Source organism: Canis lupus, chromosome 22 (assembly GCF_048164855.1).
Source record: "Canis lupus baileyi chromosome 22, mCanLup2.hap1, whole genome shotgun sequence".
Lineage (NCBI taxonomy): Eukaryota > Metazoa > Chordata > Mammalia > Carnivora > Canidae > Canis > Canis lupus.
Window position 1 is genome coordinate 50,791 of NC_132859.1, and position 11,988 is coordinate 62,778.

Genomic DNA, 11,988 nt, shown 5'->3' on the forward strand with positions numbered 1-11,988 from the left:
ATAAAACTCCCCACAAGAAGAAGGAAACCAGTAACTTTTGGGGGAAGACAGACACCGTAGGAGACAGGAGGCATTAAAAAGGTAGGCAGAGGGATCCCTGGGTGGTGCAGCGGTTTGGTGCCTGCCTTTGGCCCAGGGCGCGATCCTGGAGACCTGGGATCGAATCCCACGTCGGGCTCCCGGTGCATGGAGCCTGCTTCTCCCTCTGCCTATGTCTCTGCCTCTCTCTCTCTCTCTCTCTCTGTGACTATCATAAATAAAAAAAAAAAATTAAAAATGTAGGTAGAAGAGGTCTCAGCCAATGTCGTGATGAGTGACCCTGAGGGAGTAAAGGGGAGACGAGCATGGATGCAGGGACAGGTGGTCCAGAACTTGATCTTGGTCCAACCATGATGCATTTAGAGACTGAAGATGCCAGAGTCACAGAAAGGAAAGTCACTCGAGGACCTGCCTGGGGTCCCTGAAATTTTTTTAACTAAGTTTAGAGTCTCAGGCAAGTTGGTTAGCCACCCTGGGCCTCACCCTCTCATGGCATTAAGCCGGGTGATCACTAAGTTTTGGGCCACCGATGACTACTCTGTGTTCCTTCCATGGTTCATTCAGTAAATCTTTTTTTATCCATTAAATATTAATTGAGGGGATCCCTGGGTGGCTCAGCAGTTTGGTGCCTGCCTTTGGCCCAGGGCATGATCCTGGAGTCCTGGGATCGAGTCCCGCGTCAGTCTCCCGGCATGGAGCCTGCTTCTCCCTCCTGCTGTGTCTGCCTCTCTCTCTCTCTCTCTCTCTCTCTCTCTCTAAGTCTATCATAAATAAATAAATCTTTTTAAAAAAAGTATTAATTGAGCACCTACTGTGTTCTGCGAACCATGATATGGACTAGGCAAATAGCAAAGGGTAAGGCATTATCCTTCTCCCAATGGAACTAACACAGAAGGCAGAACTTAAACAAATGACAAATAAATATGTCATTACAGCTTGTGTGGGGAAAGGGAAATAAAAGGTGCAATGAGAGAGTTTATAAATGAATAAATACCCTGTGGGGATTATAAGGGCAGATAAGCCTACTCCAAAAGAAGTGATATTTTCTTAATTTAAAAAATGTTCAAGCTCTGGGGTAAGGTGATGAAGTGGCTTTGAGGAGAGTTTCTGGCTGAGCCTCTGGCTGTGGGGTGTACATTTGCACCGATGCTTTCTCCATCACAGGGACGGATTCCTCTGGTACCTCCACAGGACGTGCTGGGACTTCCTGGAGCCAGGAGGGCGAGCTCAGTGGGTTATCCCTGGGCTGAGGGGCAGAACGGGGACGGAAAGGTGAGGCACGGTAGTCTCCGGTGCAGCAGGGGAGCATGAACCTTGGCCTCTTCGGCGTCTATTCCAATCCCCTGACCCTACTTGGCCAAACTCCTACCAATGGGCAACAAAGAGATGTTCAAAACGGGGGCGCTTCCTCCTTACAGCTACTCACTGTGTGATCTTGTGGTGGGTATGGATCTTGGTACCCAAATTCATTTGTTCAAGAAATGAAAATAAAGAAATAATTTTCTTTATTTTGTTTAAAGTGATCTCAGATCCTCCATGCCCCCGTCCTTCGTGGCAGAGGAAGTGAGTCCCAGGCGTGACAGGGGATCTGTCCTGCGCTCTCTCCCATGTCTGGCGAGCAGGCCCGGGCTTGCTTTCCTGGCACCACGAGGCTGTCCCGGGAGGGCCCCCCTCCCCCTGCCCAGGGGCCAAGGCTGCCCGGAACTCCAGGGGCACCTCCAGGTCTGGGAGAAACTTCTCACCGCTCCTCCCAGGCCCACGTCCCTCTACACCTCGGCTTCTACGAGAGACAGTGGGAGACTTGACGTTCAGGTGGGTTTTGCTTGTTCTACAGAAACCCCTGAGGCAAGGATCTCCACCTGCTCAGAAGGCTTGTGAAAATTCAGGAAAACTGCGTGCAAAGTAACACTTTAAAGACGTTCTTGTGTAAAACTGGAACTCCGCCATCTGGGAGACTCTGCATTTGTCTTGAGTCCTTAGCTTTACCTGAGCAAATCACCAGCTCGTCAGCCTCCTTTTTCCCATGTGTAAGTGAGGGGAAATCATAGTAGAGACCCCTTCACGGCATTGTTACGAGGGTCCAATCTGGATTGCATGCAAAATTCTTAGGATTGGGGGATGCCTGGGGGGCTCAGCGGTGGAGCATCTGCCTCCGGCTCAGGCTGTGACCCTGGGGTCCCGGGATCGAGTCCGGCGTTGGGCTCCCTGCAGGGAGCCTGCTCCTCCCTCTGCCTGGGTCTCTGCCTCTCTGTGTGTCTCTCATGAATAAATAAATCTTATTCATCACACACACACACACACACACACACACACACACACACACACATAGGCAGATAACCAGGCAGAGGGAGGAGCAGGCTACACGCAGGGATCCCGACGCAGGACTCGATCCCAGGACTCCAGGACCAAGCCCTGTGCCGAAGGCAGGTGCTAAACCGCTGAGTCACCTGGGGATCCCCCAATAAATAAAATCTTTTAAAAAATTCTTAGGATGGTGTCTGGCTCACGGCGAGTACTCAATAAATGTTAGCTACGATTTTAATAACGTGCGGTGTTAGCTACGGACGTAAAATAGACTGCTAACCGTTATCTCCCGGCTTCGGGATGGATGGCATAGGTAAAGTTCTGTGGAGGGTGGCTTCCCTGGTCCCGCTAAGCCCTCCCACCTTCCCGGCTGTGAAGGGCCTTGATGAGGCCAGCAGTGCTTTCCGTGTTCCTTGAAGAGCAGGTGCAAGTCTGGTCACGATTTCCCATCAACCTCCTTGTCAAACCCAGGGAGAGTGATGATCCATCCTGCTCGGAGGTTCCTACTTACCGCGTGGCAGCTTTTGAGTTATAACCTCTCTTGTTCAGAGTTTTTTTCTTCCCTCTACTCCTCCCTCCCCTCCAAAATACTACAAGTGAGTATCATTTATACTGATTTTTTTTTTAAACCGTACCCTCTGGGGAGCTGATTCCCACCCCCAGAAAGTCTGGGAGGCCGGCCTCTGATGATATTTTTCCTAAGGCTAAGTCAAATTTTCGTTTGTTATGGAAATACTAAATCTTTTTAAAAAACAGCCTCCAGTCTTTGGGACAAACACTGATGTGGGCCGATGACAGGAGGGGAAGCTGGGAGGACGGGAGGCTCTTATGGATGCCCCGGGGCAGAAGTGCTGAAGCCTCAGACAGACGGAGACGGGAAGACAAGCTGGGTGTCTGGGCCCGAGGGGGACAGAGACAGAGACCAAGAGACAGGAGAGTCAGAGATCCTTAGGGTGGGGGCCTGGGGAAAAAGACGGCAAGGGCAGCCTGTGTGGTTTTCCGAGCATTCAATCTAAGAAAAGATTTGAAATGAGCGGGGAACAGTGATGTAAGGAAATGGCTAAAGGACGAGTTAACCGCATCTTTCCAAACTGAAAGCCGGACCCGGAAAGTTTCATTCAGGAATTAAACCCAGAGGAGGGCCGACAGACTGCGTACAGGTGCTCATATCTTTCTGACTTTGAGTCATTCTGCAGCTTTGAATAAGTCATCTCTGAAAGTATTTTTCTAGACTTTTTAAGAAAAAAGCTTGACCTTGTCGGGTTTGACGGTAATATGTTCGAGGACTAGTTTTATTTAGTGCCTGATGTGTGTTAAGTATTTAGTAGAGGTTTTAAAAATGTGTCTGAATTGACCCTGAACACAATCCTGTGTGGGAGATACTGTTTTTCTTTTTATTTTTTTTAAAGATTTTATTTCTTTATCTATTCATGAAAGACAGAGAGAGAGAGAGGCAGAGACACAAGCAGGCTCCATGCAGAGAGCCCGATGCAGGACTCGATCCCGGGTCTCCAGGATCACACCCCGGGCTGCAGCCACCAGCGCTGCCCCTGTTTTTCTTTCTAATAAATATAGAAAGTGAGGCTCCGGGGGATTAAATAGCTTTCCAAAGTCCCATGACCTGTAAGTGCTGAAGCTGGGATTCGAACCCAGGCCAGCTCAGGCTCACTGTCCGTCCAGCGCACTGCACCTCACCAGACGGGACCTGAGCATGATCTCCCCAGTGTTGTACCACCTTCTCCAGCTTCCAGACTTCCAAGGAACCCATTCCTCAAGGCTCCCATCCCAGCCGCATCCACTCGGAAGCCTGGTCGACGCAGCTGCCCTCTCCCTCCAAACAGCCCAGAAGGGCCAGCATCCCAGGTACATTTGGGATATTTCTTTACCTGATAGTCTCCCAGGGATGTTGTTAACCCTTGGCAACATACTGTCTTAGTTTAAAATTTTACCTTACTTGATAGCTTTTTAATTTTAGGTGGGTTTTTTTTTTTTTTGAAGATTTTATTTACTTATTCCTGAGAGACACAGAGAGAGGCAGAGACCCAGACAGAGGGAGAAGCAAGCTCCCTGGGGGACCCCGATGTGGGACTCGATCCCGGGACACCGAGGTCACGCCTTGAGCCAAAGGAAGATGCTCCACCGGGCGTCCCTTAATTTTAGTTTTTATATTTATTAGAATTAAACACGCAAGAAATTTGGAGAGCGAAATAATTTGAAATAGTTCTACAAGGGCTGTCTCTCACATGCTTGTGTTTCTGTTCTGATTTTTCAGTTTTGAGCATTCACTCTTGAATTCCCGCTATGGAACATGTGTAGCTCTTTCTTCCCCTGCCGAGCCCCCCTTACATGCACGCTCCTTCTCCATTCTATGTCTTCTCGATATTGTTATACGTTAAGGTGGTTTATTCAAAATTCAGTATTTACGTTAAGAAAATATAGGTTACCTTCCTAACGGAGCCCTTCAGTAAGCTGTGATTAAATTTCCTTTCCTGGACTTAGCGACTGTCTTATTTTTTCATTTGCTTTGTTTGTTCTGTATTAAGACATCATTAAAGTTCAAACTCTTTGCCCAAGGTCTAAATCCCCGCCACAGGTCTTCTGCTGGATTCACCCTCGTGCAGGAGCCAGTCGGTCCTCCCTGCGGGGCGTGCAGCTGTCCTGCGGTGCCCTGCCCTGCCCCTCCGGGGTGGAGCTCTCGCGTCCTACATTCTCCATTTATTCCCTTGTTTGTGAGGAGCCCCTCTTCCTGGAACTGCATGAGACAGGGGGCCTGCGGCCGTGCCCTTTTAATCTCAGTATTGCCAGCACCCAGCATCACAGGTGCCCAATACATGTGCGTTAAAGGAAGAGGCCAAGAAAGCAGCAGCAGAGAAAAAGTCATCACAGACCTAAGAGATAAAAGGCAAACAATAAGTCCTGATAATTTGATGTTTAAATGATTGACCTAAACATTTAACTTAAGATTTACGTAAGTGATGATGAAAGTTCGCGAGAACTCCTGGATGTAGGGAAGTCCGCTCTTCTGGCGTGGGGAAAGACTGTAGCTGTGTGTGGCTGAGTCACTTAACCTTCCCGTGTCTTGATTTCTTGTCTTTTCCATGAAAAAGAAAGGGATGATAATACCTACCCAGGAAGAGTGTTGTGTTGAGTGAGAACCAATAGCTGCTGAGCGCTGTCACGTGTCGTCCCATTAAAATTACATTTAGATCATATTAAATCGCTTGTATGCAAAATACCTACCTCCATGCCTAGCTTTTTGTAGTCCAGCTGACCTTGGAACAATGTGGTGGTCAGGGTCGCCGATCCCCCACACCCTTGGAAATCTGCGTGTAACTTTTGATTCCCCCAAATTTAACTACTAATAGCCTACTGTTGACCAGAAGCCTTACCCACCATGTAAACATTTGATTAACACATAATTTGAAATTGTGTTATATACTGTATTCTCACAGTGAGTTAAACTAGGGAAAAACTAGGGGAAAATGTTAAGAAAATCGTAAGGAAAGGGCCCCTGGGTGGTGCACCAGTTGAGCATCCGACTCTTCATCTCAACTCAGGTCTTGATCTCAGAGTCATGAGTTCAAGCCCCGCGTTGGGCTTCACACCAGGCATGGAGCCCACTTACGAAAGAGAGAGACGGAGGAAAGAAAAAAAAAGAAAATTATAAGGAAACCACATTGGCGGTACTGAATTTGTCGAGAAAGCCTGCGTCTAAGTGAACCTTCGCAGCTCAGGCCTGCGTTGTCCGAAGGTCATGACTGTACTCGGTGAATGAAAATGATTTCCTTGATTTCTCTCCTTCCTCCCTTTAAGAACTCGGGGCGCCCTGACGTGACGAGTACAACGGTATCAGTTATGTGGAAAATGGTCACAAGAGCTTAGATTGGGGTTCAGACGGGGTGTGGGTGAGGGCAGTGAGATCCCGCACTAATGTGGGTCCTCGGGACACTTGCTGTGCTTCCCTGGGAGAGTCTCTGTCCCGTCCTGAGCCTCCGGGCGCCCCTCGGGACACGGAGACGACGGTCCCCACCCGCCACCACCTCCCGGGACACGGGTGCTCTGCAGCCGCCACTGAGTGGTGCAAAACAGCTGGCCCTTGGCTCGCTCGGGAAGGGACCTCACTGCGAGAGCCCCCTTGGCGGCTGCCGCCGCTGATTAATGACTCTTTAATCCCAGAGCGGAATACCTGACAACATGGGCTCGGGCCAAAGAGGCAGAACAAACCTAATTAGCCTGGCCCACCCCTCACTAGGTGCGGGTTGCTAAGGGCCCCAGCGCGGCAGGCCGCCTCTCGGGCCGCTCCCTCCGGGCCTGGGAAAGAATCAAGTGGCCACAATGGGGCAGGGACTCCATTAAAAGCAGGGGCCGGCCAATGAATAAACATGCAGGTTCCCGTGTTGGTATTTCCCTGAATGCCGTTCTGAAGTGGGGTGCTCGGGGCCTCGGAGGCCGGCGCCCCCGTATTGTGCCGGGGGAGGGACTGGCCATTTGAAGTCAAGGTGAGGACATACTGGGGGCAGATGGAACCTGCTTTGTTTGTGAAAGAGTTTTTCTGCTATTTATGCTAATGAGTGGGAAACACTTCTCAAGCATTTCAGATGATTCTGTAATGAGGCCCCGCAGAATGTGCCAACATTGTTGGCCTAGGACAATTTTAAACTCCCACTCGCCACATTAGCAGCCCCTTTCTTTACAGGAAGGCCCTTGGAGGGTGAAAGAGGACAATGAAGGAAGAGTGAAAACATCACAAAGAGAGGCTTTTGTTTCCCTTTGCTTTGAACCCTCTCAAAAGCCCGGTTTCAAGGGGTGTGTTGGGCCTGCCTTTCAACGTTACTGAACCCAGAATCCCCTGTTGTTTAGCAACATAGAAAGCTGACCTTAATTGACTCCACTTCTGAGCAGGCTTTGTAAATCACTCTGCCCCGGAGTGGAATTTCCTGATGGGGTCCGGGTGTGACGGACACCGCTCTGCGCAGGGTGCAGGGCGCACCGGGCCACGCGCACGCTCTCGGCTTCGACCCGCCCGTGGACACCGTCGAGTCCGCTTCTCCATGCGCAGCCTCCGCCGAGGCAGCTGGGCTTCAGAGGACTTAGGGACCCAACGGCGGTCAAACACCCGAAAGAGAAGGCGCTGCGGCCGGATCGCAGGCCCCTGACTTGCCCCGCGCTGCCCGGCCGTGCATCACGCAGGTGCAAGCACCGCACAGACACCCGCGGAGAGGAGTTCACTGACATGTTACGTTGTAGGAAAGAAGGGCGCCGCTGGATCCTGGGACATTTTGGATTCCCTCCTTGCTCTTTGGTCATGGTCTCATTTTGGGGACAGGACTCCTCCTTGCCCGGGACTCCCACTGACTCACATCCGCCCCTTCCGTCCCAACCCCAGTTGCCCAGCTCAGAAGCGCCTGGGTATCGTGTCCCTCCTGGGCGCCTCCCTGAGCCTTATCAGTTCCAGGGGCGCTGTGAGGAAGGGGACGCCCTGGCCCTCGTCTACAAGGTCGGCCACGGTTCAGATCCGAGAGACGCGTCCACACCCTCAGAGCCTCCAGACTGGGGACGGTCAGGGTTGACTCTGATTCCGACCAGGGCTGCTGTGCTGGGCATGTGCTCCGGGGCGGCCGCTGCCCTGCAGGGCGGGGTTCCGAGCTGTGCCGTCGCCCTCCTGACACTCTTATTGCTCTCATCTTTGACCTTGTGCTCTATAAGAGAAGCCCAATAAAACAGGGTGCAAGGGCGACACGTGCGCTCGGCGTGTCCACGCAGCTCCCAAGCACCGGCCCGGAGCTCGGTGGACACAGCCAGCTGGACCCTGCTGGGCCCTGTGCGGCCACTGAGCAGTGCCCTGGCCCCAAGACGCCAGCCTTCTGTTCAAATCAGGAGGGAGGGGCGCAGAAAGAAGGCAAAGGCTTCAAAGAGACACGGCTGCCCCGGGAGCACCGTCACGTGCCTCCTGCAGGCCTGCCCCCTGCGCCACTGTTCGCGCTGAAGGCCATGAGGGAGCCGTCTGGGCGGCGGGAAGGGGCCACGATGTCTGGCTTCCCAGCAGCCTCCGCAGTGAACCCAAGCGCACAGGGACAGGAGAAGGCGTGGGTACGTGGGATGTCATAAAAGCAGTCGAGTGAGCGTGGAGTGGCGCTTCCGCTCTTCTGGAAGGAGCAGCACACACATGCACGCATGGGCGACAAGGTCGAAGCTCTGCATTTGGCAACTCTGCCCACGGGGTAGATGCTCTTATAGTTGCATTGAAAACTAGCACCCTACAATCTGTAGATGAATGGGGAAAACTCATGCAAGTGGTTTAAATATTTAATTTCTCTTTACTTAAAATAACGCTAAATGGCAAATAAAAATCACAAGTCGAGGGAGACACCACGGAAAAAAAGGAAAAGCTGCATATTTTGACACATTTAATGGCACTTTTCCCCCTGCTTTCTGGATGAGAGGCCCGACGCTTTCCTTCTGCAATGGCCCTGCATTACGTGGCTCGCCCTGTTCCAACAGAAGACATATAGAAATGAATATGATGTGTTTAAGACCTTCTGTGATCACAGATCCCATGACGAACTCACGGGAGCTGATGTGTGGATGTTACAGTTCTTTGTGTCTCACTTGGGTGCCGGAGGTGCTGTTGCAGGGCGCTCCTCACTCTGCGGGCCAAGGGTCGCCTGGTGGAAAGCCACGTGGACCTGTTACCTAAGTGAACACGGACAAGTCGCTTATCTCGGGCCCTCTCTTTTCTTAATCTGCAAAATGGAGATAACACATGCCCATTTTGTCTGAAGTTCCCGCAAAAAAAAAAAAAAAAAAAAAGGATATAAAGGTGTTTGGGGAGGGCTCCCGGGTGGCTTTGTCAGTTAAGTGTCTGTCTTCAGCTCAGGTCGTGACCCCAGGGCCCTGGGATCCCGGCTTCCTGCTCAGCGGGGGGCCTGCTTCTCCCTCTCCTGGGGTCCTGCTTTCTGTTGCTATCTGTCTTTCTGTCTCTCAGATAAATAAATAAAATCTTTTAAAAAAAGATACTTTGAAAAATTCGAAGTGTTGTGCATGTATAAAGGACTTCATAACTTTTAATATTATTTTTTTCTAAAGATTTTATTTATTCCAGAGACAGAACATGAGTGGTGGGGAGGAGCAGAGGGAGAGGGAGAAACAAGCTCCTGGCTGAGCAGGGAGCCAATGTAGGGCTTGATTCCAGGGCCCTGGGATCATGACCTGAGCCGAAAGCAGATGCTTAACCGACAGAGCACCCCCAACTTTTAGCATTATTAAAAAATCACAAGCTTTTAGCATCATTAAAAACTTTTACCCCCAACTTTCAGCATTATTAAAAAATCACAAAGCAAGAATCATGAACATTGCTTTGTTCCATCTAATTTGCAAATTAATTTTAAATGAATTTCCACCAAATTTGCATAAATCCAAATTCAAGTCTTTTTTTTTCTTTTAAAGAAATCTGTTAATAACCATTTGGAAGATAGTATGGAGCATCAGTATATTCACAACTTTTTTTCCTCCTTATGGTAATGCAATATATATCAATGTTTATAAAGGCCAGAGTGGCTTGGCCAAAGTAAGGAAGCTTTGTTCTATGCAAAAAAAAGCAAAATATAATGTAGTTTATACAGCACTCTGTAATCAAACAGTTGTCAAATCTGTGCATAGGGAAATGAATGAAAATAAACCAAAAGCCTAACAATTAAAAAAAAAAAAAAAACAACCTTGCACGGAACATAAGTGTGCCCTAATCACAAAGGCCGTATCATAATGTGGGCTGTTTTTATTACACCGTTTAGATAATTTTTGGATTAAAATATGTTTCTCCAAATGTAACCGCTGTTCACAGGCAAAGTCTGATAGATTCGCCTGCTGAGACTATAGAAATGTGCTAATCTTATCCTTCCGATAACAGCATTATAACGAAGTCTCTGTCATATAGTAAGAATTTTATAATAAATGGCAGACCGATACAGCAGAAGAATGAATGTACTAGAAGGAACACATTTTTGCCCTGGGACATTGGGAAACTAACTTCTCTTAGCATGGGTCTCAGTTTCCCCATCTGTCCCAGGGATAGAGTGGACAACGGACACTAAAGGGCCATCCGGCACTCATAATCTGTGTTTGGATGTCTGTGATGTGAGCTTCAAAGCCTCAGTGCCAACGTCACCCTCAGGACCACCTGAAGGGAGGCCATGAGGACACATGGCAACATCTGCACGGACGGATTCAGTGTCCCAAGGAGATGCAACGGATCTGGATTCTCAAATAACAGTTTCAAGTCCAAATCCAAATCTGTCCCTTGGCCTGATGTACTCTTCTCTGGATGGGACTCATCCTCCCAGAGCGGGGGGCTCCCCTCCCGGTGCTCAGAGCAGCGCGTTGGCCACCTCCCACAGCAGCTGACCCGTGTCTGTTGAACACTGAGTTACGGTTTCATATTTTATTACTCGTTTTATTTCTCCTTTCAGTCCACGAGCACTTCAAAGTCAGAGGCTCATCAAATTCAAAGTCATCCCTCTCTTACCCCGGCACACGCACGGGGCCTCGCATAGAGTAGGAGCTTAGTAGATGTGAATCCAAACGTTTTGAGTAACTGGAAAGGTGGCCACTGCCCATGTTGCTGACATAGATGTTCCTGCCCTTGAAGGGCCCCAGGCTGCCAAGGTCGGAGCTGGTGTCTATCTGCCTCCTGCTCACCAGTGGGAGGAATGGGGACACAACCTGTGCTTTTCTGGGAGGACACGACCCCCGGAAACCAAGTCCCGAAACTCCTGCTTGTCTTGCAAGCAAGAGCACGCTTCTCATGACCCCGGGCTTCTCTTGCTTAGAGTCCTGCTCGGAGTGGCGTCTGGAATGTGTGCTACCCCGTGATGAAGCTGCGAGGCTGGGCCCAGCAGCCGTGGTCATAACAGCCTTGGGGCAGGAACAACCCAAATGTCCCTCGGCAGGAGAATGGGCAAACAAAATTCATCATATCCTTACTAGAAAGTACTGCTCAGCAGTAAGAAGGAGCCATGGAGGAATCTTAAAAACATGCTGAGTGAAAGAAGCCAGATGCAAAAGAATACAGACTGGATGCTTTTATTTAATTGCAGTTCTAGAACAGACCAAATTCACTGAGAGTGATAGAAATAGGAACTGGTGCTTGCCTGGGGTGGAGCAGGGGGTTTGCCTGCAAAGAGGGCACGAGGGAAGTCTCTGGGTTGAGGGAAATGTTCTACAGCTTGACTGGGGTGGTGCTTACAGGGGCTCCACTTGTCAAAACTCGCTGAGCCGTGCACTCGGAAATCTCTACGTTGCGTTGCTTGTTCAATTAACTCTCAATTAAAGCCCCACATGATCTGAGCGAGGCTTCCCGGCCTCTCAGTGGGGCTGGCCGTCTCCCGGCTCAGACCTGGGGAGGGAAGCCACGGTTCCCGCAGCTGTGGCCACCCTACAGATTCCCTCACATCCGCCGGGGCGGCCCCAGCACGTGGCCCATTCCTCATCCAGGCACTTTGCTGGCACTTGGTGAATGCCTGTCTCTCCCGCGCTCTCTCGGGGCCCCCGAGAACCCCCATCCTTCTTCCCCTAAGCACTTCTTCAGATCTCCAGTTCTCTCTGTGTTTTCTCTGCTCCAGGCTAATCCCCAGTTTTTCCATCCATGCT